Here is a 27,067-nt window from a genome sequence, read left to right on the forward strand (position 1 = left end):
CTCACATGACAGCTTTTCCCAAGCTTGCTTCTGAAAGGTTCCTTGGAAAACTTTTTCTTTTAGCCCTAGTCCACACTCCTCTTTGTCTCTCTCATTCTCTCCCTTTTTATTTCAGAAGCCCAAAAGAACATATCTAGCAAGAAGGTCACAAGGAAAAAAAGAGAGTAGACCAAATAATTTTTGCTCTTATATCATACATAATGAATAACTTTTTTTCCAACAAGGAGTAACCAGACTAGATGTAGGTGCATAATGCCAAGACACCAGCATGTCTAAGAGTTTCAGGTCTTTATGATCAACTCTCTGGTTCTTTCCTAGAATGTGAGCTCCCAGAAGCTTTTATCAATGAAACCTAAAACCTAGAGTTTATACAGAAGATGCTTTTTTGAAAAAGCTTACCTCTAAGGATCAGGCATTATGCTAAGCATTTTCATGCATTAGCACATTTAATTACCACAGCAACCCTTACTGATTTATCATTGCTTCCATATTTAGAGGTAAGGAATTGAAGGCTCATAATAAATTACTCGCTTAAACTCAAATGAATAATAATAATGTCAGATTTACATTTAAATTCAATAAAACCCATTCTAGTTAGTATTAAGAGAAAATGAATTATTAAAGGATAATAGGTATTTCAGAGGCTCTCTGGGAGAATCAGAGAATCCCATCTGGAGACAACACACAAGTACCCTGCCAGATTCGGGTGAGGAACCAATTACTGCTGCCACTGGACATAAGCCCTACATTATTTATTACTTCCCTGAAGATGAGATATCACTTCTAAGTCCTCTGTCACCACAGCCTCTCAACCTGGTCAGATTCCATTCTATTTGGCACCTATTTCATATCACTCTCTTCCATTTTGAAGTCTCAGGCTGGTGTGTCCAGTGGAGACACATGCCTACAACTTGGCTGCAAAGGATGCTCAAATGGGAATTCTTGGCTTATATTTTGGGAAGATGGGAAATTCTCCAAACAGTGAAAGACACTGGACCATCAAAACAGCATGACAAATACCCATGGAAGAGAGCAAGGTGAATCAGATATAATAAATAGTCTTCTTACTTCACAGTGAGAAAGCTGAGGCCCACTGAGCAGCTAATAGTGGACACGCCACACCAGCTTCTCTCTCTGATATTCCAGCCATGCCTCTTGATGATATTTTGCCCGGGAGACCTTAAAAGAAGTGGAAATTCACAGCAAACGAGAGCTCTTCCATCTGTTCTCTGCTTACCTTATCATATTGGAATGCACTATGGAAATTGTTGCTAAACTTTTATCTGATCCAAAAGAATGCCTGACACATTTCTCCTTCAAATCTTGGTAAAAGAAGGGAGTCTGTGCAGATGCCAGGCTGGGTGAGGCGGATGTGTGCTCATGGAAACAGTTTCTCATGGAATATCAGGTTCAGTTAAGGATTCCCTTGTCAGGTTTTGGGAACCACATCACTAGAGTACTGAGGTTCTTATCATTGCAGTTCTTCAACTTTTAAAAATGTTTTCTTATTTAGAGCCTAAATTCTACTGTCAGAAATTTTAAACACACACACACACACACACACAAAATCCTTTATTCTAAACACTGTTAATCATAAAACATTTGTTGCTGATTATATACACAGTTATAATAATTTATTCACAAAGCTAAGTTAAGAAACCTCAGTTAATGTGGGCAGGAAAATTGCTTCCTTTCACTTATAGGCTGACCTGAAAATACAGGTCCTTCTTCCTACAGGCATGCACACTTCCTACAGCACTGGGAACCAGTGCAAGGGGGAACGGTGTTGGTCAGCATGCCCAAGCACTCAAAACCTAAGCTTCTGCATGGTGTGAGAAAATAAATAATCTTGTCACCAACCACTCAACTATTGGAAGCACTACCTTTAAAAATAGAAAGAGTACTTATATTATTATACGCTGCACCAAACCAAAATTTTATTAGAAGAAATAGGATTTTTTTAAAGGATGCTTTCTTCATTAAAGGAACAAAAATCCTTTCTTTCAATAAGATTTCTTTATTATGTTTTTCCCTTACTATGTTTTATTTAATAGTTATTATTATGTTCAATCTCCCTGTTTTTACTGTGTTCTCACAACAATCCTGGGAAGTACATAAAGAGTAGCTGAATTGATTTTAATATTTATTAATTCCTCCATTCTGTAATTTACCTGCTTTCTATATTTGTTTGATGTTATTTTTATTTTTAATGTGGTAAAATACATACAACACAAAATTGACTATTTTAACCATTTTTTATGTGTGCAATTTAGTAGAAAGAATGTTCATATTTTTGTGCAACTGATCTCCATTCTCATTTGCAAAACTAAAACTCTGTACCTATTAAATAACAACTCCCTACTATCCCCTTTCTTTACTTTTTAAAGATATCAAATCTTTTCTTAATAAACTGAAATGCTTTGAACTGAATTAAAATAAGAGCTGGCCCATTCAGAGTTACAAGTAAGCCATTATTTAAAGTTCTTTATGAAGCTATCAAACGTCACATGGTCATTTCTCTTCAGCTTCCATGCCAACAATCTTTTTACAAGTTAAAATCTGAGTCAACAATTCCCTTCCAATACCTTTGTCTTCTATTATTTTTATCAGTGATGCTATAGAAATGGAAAAGTAATTACATCTTTTTTGAAAGACTGGCCTTTGGAAACAGGTATTTTCTAGAAAAATAGTATCTTGGAATTTTCTTAAAGCAATTTGTTATTGACTACAGGTACATCTTGAACTTTCATAAGATATTCAATTCATAATTTAACAGATGACTTAGACAGACGGTCCCTATACTTTTAGATTTCATAAAGCCATAAGAATTTTCATCCCAAAATAATTGGGGTTAGATCTCACAAAACTGCCAACTTTTCTACTTTGTCTAGGGAAAAAACCATGAAAATACAATAATTCCCATATACTATCACCACCATTTGCTTAAAAAATCCTCTAAACACCAAAATATATAGAACAACTAGAATCTCAGAAAAAAGGGCCATCCTCTTTATGTAGTAAATTTGGCTTCATGAAACTTTACAATGTTCGTTTTAAATCCTTAGTTTGTCTTTTTTCTTGCTAGCTGGTGAAAATGTTATCATATTCAACACTGATATATGGGCTGACAATTAGAGCCCACTAATATAATTAAACCCTTTTGGTTTTTGTTTGTTTGTTTTTTAATTTCAATGGAAACTTTATTTTTTAATTTTTAAATATTTTATTGTTTATGCTGTTACAGTTGTCCCATTTTCCCCTTTGCTCCCCTCTACCCAGTCCACTCTCACTCCCATAGTCATTCACCTCACCATTGTCCATGCCCGTGGGTCTTTCATACATGTTCTTTGACTAATTTCTTCACCTTTCAATTAGTCCCCACATTCTTCCCTCCCCTCTTACAGCTGTCAGGCTCTTCCATGATTCTATGCCTCTGGTTCTATTTTGCTCCATAGTTTATTTTGTTCATTAGATTCCTCTTATAAGTGAGGATATATGGTATTTGTCTTTCACTGACTGGCTTGTTTCACTCAGCATAATAGTCTGTGGTGCCATTCATGCTGTCGCAAGAGGTAGGAGTTCCTTCTTTCTTTCTGCTCCATAGTATTTCATTGTACAAATGTATCACAGTTGTTTTATTCACTCATCTACTGATAGACACTTAGGATGTTTCCAAATCTTGGCTATTGTAAGTAGTGCTGCTATGAACATGAGGGTGCATAAATTCTTTTGAACTGATGTTTCGGGATTCTTTGGGTATATTCCCAGCAGTGGAATTGCTGGGTCAAAAGGCAGTTCCATTTTTAGTTTTCTGAGGAAATTCCATACCGTTTTCCACAGTGGCTGCCTCAGTCTGCATTCCCATCAACAGTGCACTAAGGTTCCCTTTTCTTCACATCCTCAACAGCACTTGTTACTTGTTGATTTAGTGATTATAACCATTCTGACAAGTGTGAGATAATATTTCATTGTGGCTTTATATTGCATTTTTCCCATGGCTAGTGATGCTGAGCATCCTTTCATATGTCTATGGGCCCTCTGTATGTCCTCCTTGGAGAAGTGTCTATTCAGGTTAGAAGTGTCTAACCAGGGATCAAACACACCACTTAGGTATGTGCCCTGATAGGGAATTGAACTTCCAGCCTTTTGGTGCATGGGACAATGCTCCAACCAACTGAGCCACCTGACCAGGACCCTACCCTACCTTTTCAAGGTAAGTCAAATGGTAACTTCACTTCTAGGGGGTGCCTCACCATACTTTCTTGATGTCCTTAACTGTGCTCATACCTTTGTACATAGTTCCTTCATTAAAATCCCCCCAGTAGTTCCACTGGAGTGGCCATGTTTTGCACTGGGATCTGACCAATACATTCATCATTTAAAGATGAAAAACCGAGGCCCCTAGAAGTGAAGCCTGAAAGTCACATAGCTCAAGTTGAACAGACAGCAGTCCAGACTGCAGCCTTCAAGATTACAGGGTTCTCCGTAGTCATCGCTCACCCGCCACCTGCCCACGGCCATCTGCTTCATAGTCACATTGGCGGGCACTTTTTAGAACCTTCTTTCCACTGAGCTTTGACAATAGTTGTATTCTATAGTTTGTTCAAGTTTGGAACTAAAAAAAATATTTTATTAGGTGACCCCTGAGGCAACCTCAAGTACGGAAGATATTGTTTTCGTGAGAATGAATTGAGATCAGGAAAACTGAGTTTTAAATTGTTGCCTAAATAGAAATGGAAAATTTAGACTAAGAAACTACTACAATGTTAAGTCAAGAAGGACATGAAAATGATGAAATTTCCACTCTAAAATGAATTCTGATCACCAAAGACAGGGGCAAGGATGACAGCAAGCTGCCCAGGGTCAGGTGCTGAGCGAGGGCTTTGGGGAAAGACTTTAACCTGTGTGAGAAATACAAACAGGTTGTAGGAGGGTAAAGAATTTCAGAACACTCAGACCTTGTCAAGGAAGGGGAAAGAGCAATGAACAGCAGTCATAAATAGACAACTCATCAAGCAGAAAACTTGACTATTAAAAGCATTTTTTATCTGGCAAAACATTACTGCATTACTGAGCAGGGGCTGCTGCTAGAACCCTGAGCATTTGAAGCTTCAGATTGTTAGAAACATTTCATTGCTATTAAACTGGCCCATGTCAAAGGGCTCTTCTGTAAAGATGAAATTTTCTATAACCACATCTTTAGTTAGCAATCTAAATAAATAAATGCACATATTTAACATATTAACTTTGTTCTGACTGCATGCTTGGCTGAATTTCCCAAAGCTGTTGTTTGATCATTTGCTGTTACAAAAATGTCTCCATGGGGAATTTCTTTTACTAAAGTTTAAAAATAAGCTAGAAAGTTTAAATATTAAGTGATTCTCTTTAAAGAAGGGAGTTAAGATGATGGAATTATTAATAACAACATTAATCAAACACTTCACCTGTAGAAGCAGGTACCTGCTTTACCTCATTTAATCCTCATAACAGGCCTGTCTGTCACTTAGCTTCACGGTCATCTCCTTGCTGCCAGCTGTACTATCTTGCTCCTGGCCTGGCAAGCAGAATTTCTCTAGGGCTCCAATCCCTGTCAGTGTCCCAGGCTGGATGCATGGAAAATATTGCTCAAAGAAGTCACTGGTACAGCCTCTCAGCACGACTGCTCTTTCTGGTGCAACCACCTTTTTGACGGCTGAGCCTTTCTGGAAGCAACAACTGCTTTCTGAGCTCCTACTAAATGTTCAGTGTGGTGCTGCCTGCCCTCTGCACACGGGGGGCGGGGGGTTTTCTAAGTGCTACACGTGGATTCCGAGGTGGGCAGAGGATTCCGATCAATCAGACCTTGGACCAGACCAAAAGAGTGGAAGGGGTTTGCATGTCTGAGAAAGAAGAGCAACGTCATTGTAAGACAAACAAATACTGACTTAACAGTGAGAAAGGGGACTTGCTGTTGGGAGGTAAACACACAATGCAATACACAAGTGATGTATAAAACTGTGCACTTGAAACCTATATAATTTTGTTAACCAATGTCACCGCAATAAATTTAATTTTAAAAGTAAGAAAAGAGACAAAGAGACAATGAAAAGAGATTTACATGGGTTAGAGAAATCAACAAAAATTAAATTAGAAAAAAAGGGAGATTTTCCTCCAGATTCTCAAATGAGGAACCTTGGTGGCCAAAAGATAACCTACTCTTACAATTTTGTATAGGATTCGTCAATTTGGAAACTGTCGTCTTTGATACACACACATAAGAGTTAAGTGCATTTACCAGAATCAAAGAGTTTATTGAATGCTTTCCTCTGTGGAATTCTTTTAGTTTGATCGCCATGGTCAATTTAGTACATGTACCTGGATTACCAGCTTGATATTTAGGTATAACATTTTAAGACAAAGTAGAATTTAAAAATTGAAAGCGCCATTGAATTGCTGGAATTTATTGTTTGAAAATCCACAGACACAGGTTAAATCACCAACACCTGTACACATCATATATGTTCAATATGTGATGTCATATAACTGACTTTTTAGGAGTATAATTCATTCATCAATTACTTTAACCATCAAGACAGATTTACGTTCATAGTAAACATAAGTTGCTTCATGGAGGGTGCATCCACACACACCTGAATCAGAATGCACTTAGTGGTGTAAGTCCCACCCTTCTGCTCCTCGGCCATTGTCACATCCTGCAAAACTGGGACAATGACCATACCTAACTTTGTACTGAGGATCCTTGAAACCTCTACTTCCAAAACTCCTAACCCCATGTAGTTGCTTATTTCTGAAACTATTCTCAATTATCCTGAAACAAAGGATTTTTATCCCTTTGTCTGGCTAATGGGAGTTGCCCCCTGTTAAAAAGGACCTGTGTTTGTATAAGCCATCTCACCTCAGTGAAGATGCATTCATGGCCCTTGCCCTTAAGGGACTGGGGAAACAGTCAGGTAAGTGGAGAGGGAGAGCGATCGCTTGCATTTGGGGTAATGAAGACAGACTGCATGCTTCACAGTTTGCTCAGGACTCTCTGTTCTATAACACATCCCAACTTCTTAAACCTACCTGTACGAAAAGTCCTATGTTATTTAATAATGGTCTTCAGTCAGGCCTGTTTCTTTTGGCTTTACATGCAATGGTTTGTCTTACTGGGAAGGGTTGTCTTTGGCTGGGCAATTCGAGGTGCTTGGAGACAAAACACCTAGAGAAACAGATTAGCTGATCTTGCTTGGTCTGCTCACAAGAATTTTTAGAACTTCCTCTTAAAATCCAACATTATACAAGAAGATTTTTCCTGGAAACAGCTACATTAGGGATTCCCAATCTTTTGGGACTAGTTTGGCCTCTTAACAATTTTCCCTTCCTGCATAAAATGTTTTACAGGATGAATTATCTGTAAGTATAAATACACAAGACTTTGTTTCGAGGCTCATGGCAGGTTTTTTTTGGACTGATTCTTAAAAATTATTGGAATCATCATGGCATGCTGAGGATCATTGGTTCATCCCAAGTGTCAGCATGGTAGCCCTCCTAAGATGTTCGTGCCCCAAAAGCCAACTTTTGGAGGAGATAATGCAGCTGCTGATGACCTAGTAGCCAGGCTGTTTTAGAGCCATAGCAACATTTCTTTGCTCCTCATCCTGTGAGTTTTATTTATATCAGAGGCCCATGGCAAAGGGTCATGAGTACTATATGACAATTACAAGAACGGAAGGAACGCTTTATTTTTATAGCTGGTTCTACTGACCAGCAGGTGGCTCTATTGTATAACCAGGAAATGCACATGTATGAAATCGTTGGGCTCCTAAACCAAAGTGAAAACAACAAAGCAACAGGCTTTTCTTTTTGACTTTTCATGTTGTGTAATTTTAATTAATTGTCTCAATAATGAAAGAGTAGGCAGGAAGCCCTCCAGCCTCCGTAGGGCCTGTGACTGAGATCTCTGCACCCACTGTGCATACTCTTCTGCTTTCAGATGAGGAAAAAGCAACCTTTGAACAATTTTGAGAGGCAAAGTCTACACATCTGATCTGAGTCACGTTAGCTGCACTCTGGGGAAGGATGATCTGATTCTAAACCAAGTCTTTGCTTTAATGCAGGGGTGTCAAACTCATTTTCACGAAGGGCCACATCAGCCTCGTGGTTGCCTTCAAAGGGCTGAAATAATTTTAGGACTGTGTAAATGCAACTGCTCCTTAACTGTTAAGGAGTTGAAATTACATTTGGTCTTTTGAAGGAAACTGAGAGGCTGATGCGGCGTCTGGTGTAAATGAGTTTGACACCCCTGCTCTAATGAAACTCATGATAAGAAAGTGACAGAGGAGACAGGAGTGTCTCGGAATTCAGGCGTTCCTCAAGAGAGGTGAATGTTAAAAATGTAGGCCTTCCTGGTGACATTTCTTACGAGGAATGTGAAATTTTGGCCTTACCCTCTTGAAGGAAAGTTTCCTTTGTATGAAGAATAAAAGTTTCAGGCTGACCAAATTCCAACATGGGTAATTTTAACTTTTTAAAGCTATTCTTTATCATAATTTAATATGCACTTTTACCTTTCTTTTAGAGCCTAAATGTTAAATAGGACTATTGCTTTTGTAACATTTCAGTGTTTTATGACTGTGTTGAAGAAGAAAAAAGAGATGGTTGTGGGAGTTTATTCAGCCTAGCCTTAGCTCATAAAGTTGTCTGAGCTGTGCTCAGAACACTATCCCTGTCAAAAAGTGATACTTGATTATTTTTTTTAAAGAAAGAGTCCCTGGAAACTGGACAGACGACGTGTATCTTGGCACGTCTCGAGGCCTTGGAAATTTGCCTGAAGGGAGCGGAAGAAAAGGCTAAAGCCTTATCTAAGCAGGTAATACCCGTCACGGTACTGGAAAGATGGGGTCTTCTGTGTTCAGTTTTGCAAGTATAATCTAAACATGTGTTTTAACCTCTGCGATTATTCATACACACACTCGCATACACACTCATGCACACGTGTACATACACAGTATTTCATTCATTTGAGAGATATAACAATCATTACTTTAATCTGTATGGACTTTGTCAGCCTTTACAACTCCTTTTATATTTAGATTTTGATTTTCACTCACCACAGCCCATGAGTTAGGCAAGCCATCTTTAATTTAGTCAAGTGGTTTTCCTGAATAAGTGAAAAAAATATTTACATGAGAAACAGATAAGCCCGAAGGTTAAATAAAACCTATAGGAGCATAATTTTCTCGGACTTGAGGAAAGAGAGTTTCCCAAATACTGACTTCCCTCTTGCTCTTTAGAAACTCACAGAAACCAAGCAGGTCGTAGGTGGACCTCTGCTGAACCGGGCAGCCTGACACTGTACAGGTGACCTGCCTGCACGCAGGCTTCTGATTTCAGGGGCAGGGAGTGTGGGTGTCAGCAAAGCTCAGCACGAGGGCTGGACCCTTTCCTGACTGGATTACACTTTGCAAACAGCATAGTGTGCAGTGCAAACTCCACTCTTGTTGTCCTTTGCCCCTGCGCAGGGGCGTCTGGCCCCAGGGAGCAAAGCTGCCTCAAGTCTGAGTCTTCTGGCAGTGCCCCACTTCTCACTCTCCGTGACAGTCGGTGGGGGAAAACAGGCATCAGAAACCATGAGATGTTATAAGCCTCTATTGATTTATCATGGATTGGTACATTTTGATGATATATTTTAGAAACTTTTGAAAAACAATTTTGAGTTGTTTTTTCATATCAAAGTTCTGCCCAGCAAAATATGATTGCACACCAATTTTATTAAGAATTTTTGTAGAGTCCTGGCTGGTGTGGCCCAGTGGATTCAGCACTAGCTTGCGGACCAAAAGGCCACTGGTTCAATTCCTAGTCAGGGCACATGCCTGGGTGGTGGTCCAGGTCCCCAGTTATGGATGTGTGAGAGGTACCAATTGATGTTTCTCTTGCACATTGATGTTTCTCTCCCTCTCTTTCTCCCTCCTTTCCCCTCTCTCTAAAAATAAATATTTTTTTAAAGAATGTGTTGCAAAAATTGGGGTGGGGGAGCGTGCTTGTGTCATGAGGAGAAGTTTAATTAACATGTATGATAGTAACACACACAAAAATGGCCTCTATTTCTTTTCCAGTTTACCAAAAGAGTGCATGTCTTGCTTCAGAGTATGCTTATTGTTTACTGACTAAATGACATTGTTGCTGAGTGGGGCCTCGGAGGACTTACATCATTTAATGAAAAGGTGTTGCTTTAGGCCCAGAGACATTTGGGGAAGTTTCTACATGGGCGGCACACCACAGCCCTGGCTTACCAACTGGAATTTCCTCTGAAACAAATAAAAATAAGCCTTAAACTGTGGCAAAATTATGAATTATAGAAAATATAATGATGAACATGAGGCACGATTTCAAAAAAAAAGAATTTCATGACCTCCAAACCTGGAAGAAATTTTGAACGTGCAACTAAAGGAGGCCGCCCTTGTGGGCATTCGTTTTTGCACCTAAGATACGTGTTTATTTTGTAATTGAATGTCTTTTAATTATTTCTCATTTAAAATCAGTAAAATGCAAGTCACTCATAAATATACTCATTCTTTTTTGGTCTTTATAAAATGTTTATCCAATACAAACAGTTCCTAATATTTAAGATTCTTAACTCAATGATCCCTTTATGTAACATCAAACAATTAGATCTATTTTTTTTCAGTGTTTAGAAGATTAAATATATGAAATGGAAATTGGATTTTATTCAACTTCTTCCCAGCTACGATAAATGAGATGCTGGTGAAGTGTTTTGGGAAGAAAGATACATACGCAGGGCTTCTCAACCCAAGTAGTTCACAATCAGAACAATCAATGAAAGACGTAGAGTAAAAATAGGTATTTGTAAGGCTCCCAGATAAACTGCCCAGTGTCATTAAGTTGCAGAATGTGTGTGTGTTGTTTTCCTGAAGTATTGCCCTCGGAGTTGCCAGATTTACAATGACCAACTGGAGTCAACTGAAAGTTGGCAATGGTTTGAGGAAAAGGTGAGTATAATGTGTCAAAAGACAAAAGCACATGACAGGCATTTTCAGCATTACATTTTTAATTAAAAGTTCAGTATTTCACAAGGTTTGGCTGTCTCCACTGTTGAAAAGGGTATGATATAATATAAACACTGTTTTCAGAGGACTTAACCCTAAAATGTTTGCTTCCTCCTATGGTTTAGTTTAGTCTTATATCTTGAAAAGATAAAAACTGTCAGAACATCCACTTGTTCCTATTTTAAAATTCAGTAGATGTTCTAAAAATGAGGTGACGGAAGGACAATGAAAGGTAAGGGGGGCAGCTGACATTTCTTAAGAGTAAGATATGAAATTTCAAAATGAAACACCCGTCTCAAACAATCAAACGTTTGTCCACTGGGTGCCACTGTCTTCCTTACCAGGCTATGCCACTGATGGTGGCAGAAACAGACATCATTTTTAGTATTTAAGACAATGGTGTGTGTGGGTGGGTGTGTGTGGGTGTGTGTACATGAGAGAGAGAGAAATGAATTTTTTGCCTATATACCTTAGACATCTTAAGGATATTTAAAGGCTTCCTTTAAATATCATGTTTTGTCACAAGGATGGTGAGAATGCTAGGTGGCTCTCACTGGTCAACAAAATTGTTTTGTCAGCCCTATGGCTGAGCACTGGCCCACTGGGCTGGCCTGGTGGGCTAGTAATGGGTGGGTAGGGAGAGCAGAGAGCATAGCGACCACCAAGATTTGTGCTGTCACTAAGGAGTGGAAGCTCATGGTATTGTCAACCAGGCATTCTACCTTTGAGAAAAGGGTAAATCTCACTGTTGGCCAAAATTTTACCTCTTGGCTTTGCCTGTTAGAGAAGAACATAAAATTAACTCAGAATTAAAAGTATAGATGCTTAGGGCTTCATCTATAGGAAGCGTCTGTTGATCCTGGGCCTCAGTTTACTTAAACCAAACCTTTCTAAAGTTCCTCTCAGCAAGGTCTCTGTTGCTTCACTGTGAGAAGAAGAGAAAGTGAGAGAGAAATGAAGGAAGGAAGGAAGGAAGGAAAGAAGGAAGGAAGGAAGGAAGGAAGATTTAGAAGTAATGAGAAAGTAAGGAAATTGTGTGCATTTTGTCTGAGGTCACATAGTCAACAGAATTCTTGTTGGCTTCCCTCTAGCTAACCATTATTCTTTATTTCTCTGCAGTCATGTCACCATTGTTAAAAAAAAGTAAATATAAGATCAGGATCATTTTCAATGAAGACATAATCTGGGCTATTCACAGCTGTAGGAAGTAACTTTGCAGCAATTCAGTTGGACATAGTGCAAAAGGGGCTTAAGACTCCAACTCCCATTCTGGGTTACAACGGTAAATAACTCATAACATTATCAAGCTTTACTAAAGAAGATACTTGATTATAGTTACTATAGTTTAAAATCAGGGGGGAGGAAACTCCTGGAAATCATGTAGTAGATTAAAATAAACTAGAAATGGAGATATAAATGAAGGAACAGTGTTAATTTGAAAGCTATATAAGCACCCCTATGTTCATTGCGGTGTTACTTATAATTGCGAAGATTTGGAAGCAGCCCGCATCCATCAGTAAATGAATGGATGAAACAACTGTAGGACATTTACAGAATGGAATACTACATGGTCATAAGAAAGAAGGAAATTTTACCCTTTGCAAAAACACAGATAAACCTGGAGAGCATTATGCTAAGTGAAATAAGCCAGTAAGAGAAAGTAAAATACCATATAATTTCACTCATGTATGGAATCTAATGAACAAACCAAACTAACAAGAAAAATAGAGACAGACTCATGGATAGAAAGCAGGCTGACAGCTTCGGAGATGGTGCTGGGATAGTGGAGGAATTAAGCCAAAAAAGAGAGACAGAACTCATGGACCTGGACATGGACAGCAGGGGGGTGATTGCCCAGCCAGGGCAGGGGTGTGGTGGAAGGAAGTGGAAGAGGGCATGGGGGAATAAATGGTGATGGAAAATAGTAAAATAAAAAATAAATTTAAAAAGGAAAGAAAGAGAAAAAGAATAGTGTTAAGGAAGAGAGGGAAGGAAGAATAAAAAGGTTTCTGTAGAGACTCATAAAAGCACTTTTTACATGTGTTCTGGCTTTTATCACCAGTACACCGAGGAGGGACAAAGAAAGACGCTCTGGGGGCTGCATTTTGACCGAACATGAGCACTCAGATCCTGCAGCTTTTGTGCTGAGATGCCACAGCTTTTTGTGCTAAGAACGTGTCAGGGAAAGCCGGTTTCACAATGGAACACAGATCCAGAGACACCCGGTGCAGAGGACGAGGCAGGCCATTTCCTGAGATGCTTCCTCTGGCAAAAGCATTGGCCCAGTGTCTCATTCATCAGCAGCTCTGGTTCCCAGCTCCCAGCAGCAGACCCAGGAGAGCTCAGACTTTGTTTTTGTTCCACTGCTTGCTTTATGACCTTGGGTGATGACCTTTAATGACCTTTAATGTCTCTGAGTCACAGCTGTCTGATTTAGGAGAGGGGTAAACATACTGGTTCCATAGGGCTGTTGTGAGAATTAAATAAGTATATGTGGCTCCTAGGAGGTCCTCAATACATGTACATTTATCTTCACTCCTACTAGTGGTCAAAATAGAACTGGGTGATCCTCTGTGTCATTGACTAGTATGTGTGTGTGTGTGTATCTGTAAGACACTTCCTTTTTTTTCCACATTGGTATCTCTCCAAGTGTTTGAAAGGTACCCAAACATAATGCAACAGCTCTTCTCCAGTGCTCACAATCTTCTAGTCTTTCAACGAGGAAAAGCCATCTTCCACACCCCAGCTCCCTTGTCCATGTTTGGCTTTTTCACCTCCCTGCTTTCTCTTCCACTCTTTCTCAGCTTTTCACTTGGTAAAGGGACTTTGGTATCTAACCTTCTTCTTCCTTTCTGCATCATCTCTTTGGTCTTCTGTTTTTACCCATTCTCTGATTCTGCTAAACCCCCAGTGCTTGTATCTGGTCATTTAGGGTTTTCTTAAGGAAACCAGAAAATAGGGGGATCTGTGGTCATTCTCCTATTGAGAAGGTGAATCCAGTAACAACTATGTAGTCAGAATTAGCTTCAGACATCTAGATATCATATCAAGCAAAATACTAGTGATATATTAAGTGTGACCTAAATTACACTAGCTGGGAAAGAGATGTCATGATTTGATGCAAAAGGTAGGAGGTAGGAAGTTTGGCAGGGACCTTGACCTTTTCTTTCTAACGATCATTTTCTTTAGGTAGGAATGAGACAAGATACAGAAAAGGGACTCTTTATGGCCTTTTGGACCATAAAAATAATTTTGTTCCTTTTGTTTTTATAAAGAGAGATTTATTGGTGAGTCTCAAAATGCAGAGAAGTTTCCATGGAGGCAACTATGATAGTTTTATTTCCAAATTTTTGGAATAAACACATCTGATTCTATTTCTTAACTTCTTAGTGAGAAACTGACTTATATGTAAGTTAGGTATAATTTTTTTTCTTATCTGGTGAGAGGAACGTTGTTGAAGACCAAAAATAAAACTTGTAACAGGACCTTCCTGCGTCCTCTCTCTGTAGTGAACTTGACCAGTTATGTAACAATCAAAGAGAATTCTTCTTCCTTTTTTCTACCCCGCTCCCCACCTCAGGATCTCCCTGCCTAAGGTTCATGTCCATTTTAAAGAATAACAGAAGCAATAATGGAGAGAAATAGTGAAAGGTGGTTGAAATGAAGGGGCATCTAAGCTTGGATCCTACAGAAATGCATGCCTGCATGCACTGCAAATGCTGAATAAGGAATGAAGGAACTAACATTTATTAAGCACCTACAGTGTTCCAGGTACTGCGCTTAGATTTAGAGAAGAACCCTAGGAGGTGTGCTATTGTTATAACTCCCTGAAGAAAATGAAACTCAAAAATATTAAGTCATTTACCCAAGGTTATACAGTTAATAAATGAATCTGAATGAATCTGAATACTCAGTATTTTTAAAATTCAATGTCCCTATTAAGAACAAGTGGTCATAGGCCAAAGCCATTTAAAAGATGTTTTCTACTCAAGCAGCGCTGTGCAAGAACTCACCTTGGTTCCCAAAGCAGAACCTTGAAGGTTTGTGAGACTGGGCTCTAGTCCAAGTTTCTAATTCAGGAGATCTTAGCTGGGGTTGAGATTTTTCATTTCTAACAAGTTCTCGCTCTAAGTGAAGCAAAGTTCCAGCCCTAACCCAAGCCTACAGGCCAAGGCTACTCTTCACTCTTGCCCTGTGCCCCCACATGCACAGGAACTGAGTGAATTAGTTAGGGTTAGTCTTGGGTACATAGAACAAACAACCCAAATAAGAATGGCCTCAACAAGTAGATGTTTATTTTTCATTCCCATAAAGTCAGTCTAGACACAGGCAGCCCAGGTCAGGCGTGGTAGCCCTATGACCCCCAGAGGCCTGGGCATTCACAGGTGTGGCTTCCATGCCCAAGGTCCAAGACACAGCTGCGGCAGCACCCATTCCAGGCACATGTGCAAAATAGGGGGAGGCAGCTGCCAGCTAAGCAACCCCTTTAAAGAGCATTCCTCAAAAACTCAACACATTTTTATATATCCCTGACCACTACTATTTGCCTGGGGACTAAAAATGGTGGCTATTTACCTGGGCACATCGCCATTCCAAGAGTATGGGGATTCTTTTAGTACTAAGGGGAAAATGGATGTTAGGTGGGCCAACTGCAGTCTCTGCCTGGCTCATTCAACCCCTTGACCATGCTGTTGCACATAGTGCTTTGTCCTGGTAACTTTAATGTTCTTTTATAAGTGGATAGCCAGTTTCCCCAGCACCATTTATTGAAGAGACAATTCTTTTCCCATGAACATATAACTGAATAGACTCTCAGTTCTGTTCCATTGCTCTGTAACTGTGTGGCTTTGATGAGGTACTGTTGGTTGCAACCCCCAGGGAAATTTTTGAACTGAAACTTAGGTTCAGTCGCCCAGTTCGGGATATCCCAATGAACCTGTCCTACTTATGTAGTAGCTGGGGTTTGGGTAAGTCTTCTAACTGACCCTTTACCTTTAACACTTGGTATCATAAGCAAACACAATGACAAAAGACTAGCTAGTACATTTGACTTTAATAACCAAAAGTTATTCATCATTTTATACCTAAGGCTCTAAAATAAACTCCCATAATTTACCTCTCAGTGTTCATTCTATATGTTAAGTTTAGGAATAGAAATAATATAGACCTCCAGCAAATTTTTAGACTTCTGAATATGTATATAAGTGGCTAAAAGTGATTTGATGCATTTGATTTGAGACTGCCCCCCAAAAATGTGCTGGTTCTTTTTCATTGTTTATATGCAACAGTGAATCTATTGATGTCAACTTTATTTGAAGTAAGTAATGTGCCCTTGGTAGGAGTATTCATTTCTGCAAATGCTCAGAAGTTATGCTTGATATGCCAATCTGAAATCATGAGTTTTTGTGAATGAGTTTTTGTTTTTCAGTCTATTTGGAAGTCTACTTTAATTCCACAAAATCACAAGCTGTTTGTCCTGGAATGGGTTTCCTTATCACCATAAAAGGCAAATATTGGGGATTTTGTTAAGCCATATAATTCTGGCTAATTTCACAGCAGAAGAGTTCCCTGTTAACACACACACACATGCAACTCTAAGCAGATGTCGATCCTCAGCCCCTTACCAGATTATTAGGCATCAATTGGGAGCCTCAGAGAATGAGGGGAAAAAATACAGGCTGGTGAAGAGATGCGTTGTTCTGAACAGAGTCAGGCACAATGACAAATGGGCTTCTGTTGTTATTGTTGTTACAGGCTGGATGAGGGGATGTGTGGACTGCAGGCCGGTTACATAACCAAAGACTTCCTTTTGCTTGTAAATGTCAAGATCACAAGCAGCTTTAAATAGCTGACTGGGTGCTAATAAATGTAACTTTCTTGTCTAAGGAAAGCAAAAGGCCTCCTTGTCCCTTCTGAGTCATGGCGATGCAGATAAGAGCAGGTGTCTTTCTGTGCGGGCATAACCTGCCTTTTCTTCAAAAGTGTTTCTCAAAGATGGCAACCTTACTCTCACTTTGCTTAATCTCTACACAGAAATTGGTCAATTAGGTATATGTTCTGGTTCAATTATTCACATAATCATTCAGTAAATATCTGTGGAGCCTGAACTGTGAGCTAAGCATTCTGCTCTATTAGTTCATGTATTTCTCCTAAAGGCCCTGAAAAATTGTGTCCTTATTTTGCAAGTGAGGAAATGTCCTTTGTGGGATCGCAGCCCTCTTATCTGTTCTTTCTATACATTCTCCCTTGTGACCTGCCTTTAGGCCACACAATCTGCTGGGAAGAACCGAGTCTTCATTGTTAGTCCTATCTTCTTCCTGACCCTGTACCTGATACACGCCTGCCTACTGAGTATCTTCACCAAGATTCTCCAAGTCAATTCACACTATCAAACAAATTCCAACAAATTTCATCTTCAATTACTTGCCACTTCCTCCCTCAAGTTTGGGTTAGATGTCTTTCCCAGGTGCTCTCATAATTCCTCTTCCACTTTCCCACCCTCGCCAAGGTATAGCTGTCTACTTGTATCTTCCTCTGCACTGTGTGTCCCACAGAAGAAAGTCAGATGGTGACTTCCCTGAGGTCTCAGATCAAGTTGGGATTTATCCACTTATCTCTCTGATGTCAAAGCTCATGCCCTTTCCATCACATCAGTTGGGGATGACCTCAGGAGAGCCACTAAAGGGTTAGGTAGGGGCTAGAAATACATTTTTCTTCCCATTTTTCAGTCGCTAGGATTTCAAAGAGAAAACGTTGGATGACCTTGTGTTTTGTATATGAAGAGCTCATTTATTAGCCTCAGGAAGAGTTTAATGTTTATGTTTGGAGTTTTTAAATGTAAGCCTCTCACCATTGTTGAATGGCAGTCCCTGATGCTCTTGACCAGATATTCCAAGTTGAAAATATTTGCATAATACTACTAACAGGTTACTGACCTTTTTCACTATTACTCTTTCACAAGTTGACAGAGAAGTTATCCAGATGCCACATGAAATATTGAATAGAGAGCAGGTATGAGGTTCTAACTGTTCTCCATATTAAGCCAGAAATTAAGGCAATCTGAGTAGAGAGGGAAAGTCCTGGGAGGGACTCAAGGACGGCAGAATGTATTCCCGCCCCCCCCCCTGCCCAGTTGGAGAGTGGAGAGTGAGTTCTGCGAGTCCTCCCAGCAGGAGCAACCTGTGTCCTGTTCCAAGAAAGCGCTCTGAGAACCTGCTGGAATTAGAGCAATGGGCTATGTCATCGGGATGGGTCTAGACCATTGCAACTGTTGGCGTCGATGTCTCAGAATCTGGTATTTTTGCTTTTTGCTTTTTATTTCCAAGCACTTGACTTTTATTTTTTACATCAAAGCATGTGATTAGTGGCCTCACCTTTTCCCATGTTTCATTCTCTCTGTTATTCTTATCTACCAGTAAGGCCCAAAGAATATTGTGGAGGTTAAAGGAGTCTTAGGACTCGCTATGCAGGGGCCCTTGCCTTATATTTCAGTTATAGGCATGTCTTGTTTTATTGTGCTTTGCTTTATTGTATTTTATAGATATTACATTTTTCACAAATCAAAAGTTTGTGGCAACCCTATATCAGTTAATTCTACTGGTGCCATTTTTCTAACAACATATGATCACTCTGTCCCTGTGTTACATTTTGGAAATTCTTGCAATATGTCAAACTTTTTATTATTGTTATATTTGTTATGGTGACCTATGGCCAGTGATTTTTGATGTTACTACTGTAATGATTGTTGGGAGGTGAGATGCCATAATTCTTGCCCATAAAAGACAGCAAACTTAACTGGTAAATGTTGTCTATGTTCTGACTGCTCCACCAACTGACCAGACCCCCATCGCTCTCCCTCTCCTTGGGCTTTCCTATTTCCTGAGACACAAAAATATTAAAATTGGGCCAATTAATAGCCTTATAAAGGCCTCTAAGTATTCTAGTGAAAGGAAGAGCTTCATGTCTCTCACTTGAAATCAAAAGCTGGAAATGATTAACTCAGTGAGGAAGGCATGGCAAAAGCTGAAATAGGCCAAAAGCTAGACCTCTTATCCAGAATGGCTAGTCAACTTGTGAATGCAAAGCAAAAGTTCTTGAAGGAAATTATAAGTGGTACTCCAGTGAGTACATAAATGATAAGAAAGTAAAACAGCCTTGTTGTAATAGGAAAAAAGTTCCAGTGGTCTGAATACATGATTAAACCATCTACAGCATTCCCTTAAAGCCCTGGTGGCAAATATGAGGCCTGCAAGCTGAATCCATCTCTCCACCTTGTTTTATCTGGCCAAGAACCTTGTTTCTACCCAGAAGCTGTGCTGAGCTCCCTGCCCTATAGTTAAGGAATAGCTACATTTATACAGTCCTAAAATTACATTCGGTCCTTTGAAGGCAACTGCAAGGCTGATGAGGCTCCTGGTGAAAAGGAGTTTGATACCCCTGCATTAAACCAAAGCCTAATCCAGAGCAAGGCTCTAACTCTCTTCAACTCCCTGAAGGCTGAAAGAGGCAAGGAAGCTGCATAAGAAAAGTCTGAAGCTAGCAGAAGTTGGTTCGTGAGGTTTAAGAAGAGAAGCCATCTTCATTACTCAAAAGTACAAGGTGAAACAGCAAGCACTTCTGATGTAAAAGCTGCAAATTATCTGAAAGAACTAGCTACTTAACGAAGGTGGCTACAATAAATAACAGAATATCAAAGTAGACAAATCAGCCTTATATTGGAAGAAGATGTCATCTAGGACTTTCATATCTAGAGAGCAGAAGTCAATGCCTGACTACAGGCCTTCAAAGAACAGGCTGACTCTCATGTTAAGGATAATACAGCTAGGAACATAAAGTTGAAGCCAAGGCTCATTTATCATCTCATATATCCAAAGGCCCTTAAGAATTATGCTAAGCTGACTCAGCCTATGTTCTGTAAATGGAGTAACAAAGCCTGAATGACAACACATCTGTTTACAACATGGTTTACTGAATATTTTAAGCCCACTTTGAGACCTATGGCTTAGAAAAAAATATTCTTTCAAAATACTTCTGCTCATTGACAAAGCACCTGGTCACCCAAGGGCTCTAATGGAGATGTACAATGAGATTAGTGTTGTTTTTGTGCCTGCCAACATAACATTTTTTCTGTAGCCTGTGGCTCAGAGGTAGTTTTGATCTCAAGTTTTATTATTCAAGAATTACATTTCATAATGCTATAGCTGCCACAGATAATGATTCCTCTGGTGGACCTTAGTGAAGTAAATTGAAAACCTTCTGGAAATGAATCACCATTTCAGATGCCATTAAGAACTTTCATGATTCGTGGGAAGAGGTCAAAACATCAACATTAGCCCGGTTTTGGAAGAAGCTGGTTCCAACCCTCATGGATGACTTGAAGGGGGTTCAACACTTCAGTGGAGAAATAACTGCAGATATAGTGGAACTGGCAAGGGAACCAGAATTACCCTGGCTGGTATAGCTCAGTGGATTGAGCATGGGCCTGAGAACCAGAGGATCGAGGTTTGATTCCCAGTCAGGGCACATGCATGGGTTGCAGACCAGTTCCCAGCAAGGGACACATGAGAGGTAACCATATATTGATATTTCTCTCCCTCTTTCCTTCCCTTCACCTCTGAAGATAAATAAATAAAAAATATTTTTAAAAAAAGAAAACCAGAATTAGAAGTAGAGCCTGGAGATGTGACTGAACTGCTGCAACTCATGATAAAACATGAATCAATGAGGAGTTGCTTCTTATGAATGAGCAGTGCAAGTGGTTTCTTGAGGTGAATGAATGTGCTATAAAGATTATTGAAATGACAACAAAGGATTTAGAAAATTACATGAGTTAGTTGATAAAGTGATGACAGACTATTGTAAGGACTGACTGATTTTGAAAGAAGTTTTACTGTGGATAAAATGCTACCAAGAAGCATCACATGCTATAGAAATCATTCATGAAAGAAAGAGTTGATCAAAATGGTAAACTTCATTGCCATCTTGTTTTAAGAAATGGCCGTAGCCACCCAACTTCAGCAGCCACCTCCCTGATCAACAGCAGCCATTCTGTCAACATTGAGGAAAGACCCTCCACCAGCGAAGTAATAATTCACAGAGGGTTCAGATGATGATTGGCATTTTTTAGCAATAAAGTATTTTTAAATTGAGCTGTGTACCTTGTTTTTTAGACATAATGCCATTGCATATTTAATGGTGCACAATATAATATAAACATAATATTTATATGCACTGGGAAACCAAAAATGTTGTGTGACTCACATTATTGTACTTTTTACTTTTTGCCATGGTTGGGAACCAAAGTTACAATATCTCTGAGGTATGTCTGTATTATTGACCTTTCGGTAAATATTTTTCTCTGCTTTTACTCAGAGCTTCGGTGTTTCTTCATCACTCAGAGTTTTCTCCCCTTCCAAACTTGATCCAAATTATGGGTGGAATTGTGTCCCCTCCAAATTCAAATGTTGAAGTTGTAACTCCCAGTACTTCAGAACATGTCTTCATCTGGAAATAGGGTTTTTGCAGATGTAATTCATTTATATGAGGATATAGTAGAGTAATATGGATTCCCAATCCAATAGGGCTGGTGTCCTCATTAAAGTTGGAAATTTGGAGACAGACATGCAGGAAGAAAGCCATGTGAAGATGAAGGCAGAGACCAGGGTCATGCCTCTACAAGCCAAGGAACCCCAGATTCCTGGAGAATCACCAGTAGCTACAGCGGAGACACAGCCTTCAGAAGAGACCAGCCCTACTGACACCTTGATCTTGGACTTCTCGTCTCCAGAACTACGCAACAATAAATTTATGCAGTTTCAGCCATCCAGTCTGTGGCGCTCTTTTGTAGCAGCCTTAACAAACTAATGCAGGGGGTAACTGTGCTTCCAAATTATAGGTCTTTGGAGTTCTATTTTAAGGTGTGTGTAAACCTAGAAGTGACTGGAAATAACTTGTTAAAGGCAGAAATATTAATAAATGTAAAAGTTTATTCTGTCTAGGATTGGAGTAGGATGAGGAATTTGTTGCTTGTTTTTAGCTGTAAAACTGAAATGAGACCAAACCACTTCTGTGGATTAAATGTAGCTTCAGAGCCAGAGATTTCTTCTCATTCCACAGACAGGATAGGTAATTTTTCAACTGCTTGACTCTGATATGTATTGCCAAGGAATTTCATAGTTTGTACCACTAGTCTAAGTCAGCTTGTGAACCATTGAGCACAAGGGAAGCCTTTGTTTTTAAATGAAGTCATTCCTCTCTCCATAGCATGAGCTGCACAAGGTTTTGCCTACTCTGTTTTGAGTGCTTTCTGAGTGACATGGGAACCTGTTCTGCAGTATTAACTGCTGTGTATATGTGTGTGGGTTTGGAGGAGGAGATCTAGGAGTACAGACAATGAAAGGAGATGAACATAAAGATTTATATTACTTAATGGGGAGGTTTTAATACTTGTCCTCTGTGATGAATGGGATGAATGGTGAGGGGAAGAGAAGTTTTAAAGAGATTTTTGGCTTATACATATGGATAGGTGGTTCCATCACTGATATATCTGATAAGCAGCTAATCTCCAAAATTTATAAAGAACTTACAAAACTCAATGCCAAAAAAAAAAAAAAAAAACACGACCCAATTAAAAAATGGGCCAAGGACCTGAATAGACACTTCTCTAAAGATGATATACAGATGGCCAATAGACATATGAAAAGATGTGCAACATCACTGATCTTCAGAGAAATGCAAATTAAAACAACAGTGAGCTATCCTTTCACAACTGTCAGAATAGCTCTCAGACTTTAATAGAGGATTGGAACAAAAAAAATATTTCCAAGGGAATTGAGAATCAGGAAAAAATCCAGAGAAGCATAACCTGGAAGCAGAAACAGAATGTTTCAAGAGGCATGGAATACTCAGATGTGTAATGTTTTACTAGGAGGAGGTTGAATAAGATGATCAGTAATTTGTCCGTTGCACTTGGTAAAATGAGGATTATAGGTAACTTTGACAAGATCGGTTGCAATAGAGCAGTGAAAGACATGAGCCAAATGAAGAGAGGTTAGGAGAGAAATAATAATTCAGGGCAGCTCTCTTCACAGCCACTAGAAATTTTTTTCTGTAGTATGAGAAGAAAGAGAGAAAGAAGAAGGAGGAGGAGAACAACAACAACAAAAGAGGAGAGAGAGAAATGATGGTAGAATAAGAGAGTTCTGAGAATCTAATTTGAGACTCAGAATCATCTGTGTCTCTACTTACTGGTTAAAAGACCCAGTTACTTCTTTCTCTTTAAAAGTAAATATTTTATTTATTTTCTAGAGAGGGGGAAGGGAGGGAGAAAGAGAGGGAGAGAAACATCAATGTGTGGTTACCTCTTGCATGCCCCACACTGGGGACTGGCCTGCAACCTAGGCATGTGCCCTGACTGGGAATCGAACCAGTGACCCTTTGGTTTGCAGGCCAGCACTCAATCCATGGAGCCACACCAGCCAGGGCCTTGTTACTTCTCTCTCTAATCTAAGCCAATATACATTGTGTTTCTGTAACATAACAGAAATGGTCCTGGCAAATAGAGGAACTAAAAACATAACCAAAACTTGAACTTCGTACAACCCCTACTAAAGGAATGCCCTCACTCCTATTTCTTGATAGTAGGCAAAGAAGGACAAAGAGGGCTTCCAGAGGTCAGAAGCAGAATTCAAAAGGTCAGAAACCTCCAGTCACTGACTGCCTGGACAGGATATATTTTCTCTGACTAGAATGAAGTGTTTGCAATAACCCATGAATAATGTAAGTTGTTTCCTCGTGTCCCTTTTTCTACAGGGAAATTATAATGTGACTGTTCTGTTTTTACTATATTTTAGACATATTATGGAGGTGCACTTTTTATTTAGTCTGCAGGTGCCATATCATAATGAGACTCATCTGGATTTGAGTTAGGGAAGATTGCACATAACTTGGAGATCTGAATGTGCAGCTAGATGCAGTAACTTGATAGGATTTTGAGTTGTCTCTTTTGGGGAGGGGGTGAGTGCATCTTTGGATTAATGTAGAACAGATGTACCATATTATGCAGGAGTAGTTGGGGAACTGAACACCCTTATGAACATAAGGATGTAATTGTGCAGAACATCCAGAAAGTGACAATTAATTGGCCTCTGTTTCCATGTCTACCTTTTTTGGAGAATTGCTCCTCCTAGTTTTAATCTTGTAATAATTCTGTGGCTGTCAACCACAGTATTCCTGGTTAGAGAGAATGATCTTTGAGCATATGACATAGGTCCAGTCAGTATGATATTCCATTTTCCTGACCATAAATATTGACCCAGGAGAGGTCATATAAACAGGGATGGGCCAGATAGAGTTCTTTTTTAATTTGTTACTGGAGGGCAAATTGTCTGACAATTGAGGCCATGAACCTGGAAGGCTATAGGTAACATTTTCCACTGTGTGAAGAAAGTTTGTCTGCACTGGGAAATAATGAGCCCAACATATGGGAGCAGAACCAAAATATAGAGTTAAAAAGAGACAGAATACTAGAACTTCTTTGGAGTTTGTGAAATCTAGTTGAGTGAAACAAAAATCTACTTCTGACTTCCCAGTTATACAAAACAATACTTTTGTTCTTTAAGAAAAAGGGAGAGCGTGTAAGAAACTGATAACAGTGTAGGTAGGCAATCGCTTTAAGAAGCTGGCATGGGAAAGAAGCACAGCAAGGGAATGATGGAGGTGGAGGTACAGAGAGTTCAATGGGGTGCTTTCATGCACAGGCATTATTTCAAGACTATAACATGTTTACATGCTGGATAGAATCAATCAGAAAGGGTGAGAGAGACAATGCAGAAATGGATTGGGCATGGGGGAGGTGCAGAAATCACAGAAGCAGAGGAGTTGTGACAGCCAAGACAGGACTCAAAGCCTAGTGAATGAGCAGGCCTTTATAGTCAGAAGAGCATTCTGCATTTACTCCTTGCTACCAGACAGCAGGTTTGGATGCACGAGCAGCTGTGTGTTTGGGGAGCTTGGTCTTGTCCAGCCCTGTGGAATGAATCACAGTTGAACTAAGCTAGTCATGTTGGTCTCATTCCCAGGTATAAAAGAGTATTTTAGACATGGGCCTGTGATCTGATAGAGGCCCTTGAACCTGAGAAGGAGTTCGCTAGATTTTTAAACAAGACACACAGGAGGTAGCACATCCCTTTTTCTCAGGGTGTTCTGACTGAACATAATGCTTAAAAGTGTTGCAGATATCTTACAAGCATGACACACTCAACACTGAGGATGGAGGAGCATAGGAGGATGGTGGAGCATAGGTAGAATGCATTCTGCATACTTCTCCATTTGGTCAGCAAGGATGCTTTTCCCTCCAGGTAACAGAAGTTGAATGAAAGTCTTGTAACAAGGCCACCTATCATCTCACATAAGAGTAAGTCCAAAGGTGGGGCAGTTCCTGGGTTGGCTAATTCAGAGGCTCAAGAGAGTCACTGGGAACACAAGTGTGAGACATCCTATGCTCTGTCATCCTCACCGTTGAGTGTGTCACACTTGTAAGATATCCGCAGCACTTTTAAGCATTATGTTCAGTCAGAACACCCTGAGAAAAGGGGATGTGCTACCTCCTGTGTGTCTTGTTTAAAAATCTAGCGAACTCCTTCTCAGGTTCAAGGGCCTCTATCAGATCACAGGCCCATGTCTAAAAATACTCTTTTATATCTGGGAATGAGACCAACATGACTGGCTTAGTTCAACTGTGATTCATTCCATGGGGCTGGACAAGGCCAAGCTCCCCAAACACACAGCTGCTCATGCATCCAAACCCACTGTCTGGTAGCAAGGAATAAATGGGAAACAAGTGTTGGGAAACATGAGCAGGGTCTGCTGCAGCAAGGTTTATACACTGGCTGATGGGAAGGGGCGGGAGCAGCCATCTGGCAGCTTCTTCTTTTTCAGTGAATTATTGATGAAGTGGTCATTTGGAGTAAGGCGTTGGGTGGAAGTTTGAAGAGAGAGAAAGTATCAAGTGACATTTGAGCCAAGAGTAGAGAGTAATGAATAGTTATGTCAGAGAAGAGGAAAGCCAATTTACTAGAAGAAAAACATAATGCTATTTTGATTTCGGAGCATTGTTGAGTACCTGTCTGAGATTTGCGTTCATTAATTTGAAATGAAACCAGTCAATCCAACATTGTTATTTCTTCTAATAACATTCAATAAATAGGTGTAATGTTCATAATTTTCTTGACGACTGACAGCTAACTAGAAAGTCATTGTATTTTATTTTTATTGAGGTTAAATTTATGTAACATACCATTAACCATTTTAAAGGATGCAATTTAGTGCCATTTAGTGCATTCACAATGTTGTGCTACTACCACCTCTCAAAAGTTTCAACACTTTTGCTTCACACCTAGAACATGTTGCACTCATTAACTAATCACTCCGCATCCCCCTTTTCCTGTTCCCTGACAACCATTAATCTGCTCTCTGTCTGTATGGGTTACCTATTCTGGATATTTCATATGAAAGAAATAATGCAGCATGCGGCCTTTGGCGTCTGGCTCCTTTCACTGAGCATAATGTTTCTGAGGTTCATCCAAGTCACAGCAAGCATCAGTACCTCCTTCCTTTTTGTGTCTTAATAATATTCCTTTGTGTGTCTATGACACAATTTGTTTATCCATGTATCTGTTCATGGACATAGGGTTTCCACCTTTAGGTATTATAAATAATACTGCTATAGATATTTGTATACATGATTCTGGGTGAATATATGCTTTTATTTCTCTTGGGTATAATATCTAGGAATGGAATTATTGGACTATATGGCAATTCCATTTTTAACTTTTTGATGAAACACCAAAGTTTTTCACTACGGCTATACTATTTTATATTCCTACCAGCAACGTATATACAAGGGTTTCTATTTCTCCACATCTTTACCAACTACTTTTATTTTTCCTTTTTTAAATTATAGCTATCACATGGCCAAAACCAAGGGTGGGGTGGAAGCAAAGGAGAGAGGTGGGGAGGAC

Source organism: Artibeus jamaicensis, unplaced genomic scaffold (genome assembly GCF_021234435.1).
Source record: "Artibeus jamaicensis isolate MK-2021 breed Jamaican fruit bat unplaced genomic scaffold, CSHL_Jam_final contig_402, whole genome shotgun sequence".
NCBI lineage: Eukaryota > Metazoa > Chordata > Mammalia > Chiroptera > Phyllostomidae > Artibeus > Artibeus jamaicensis.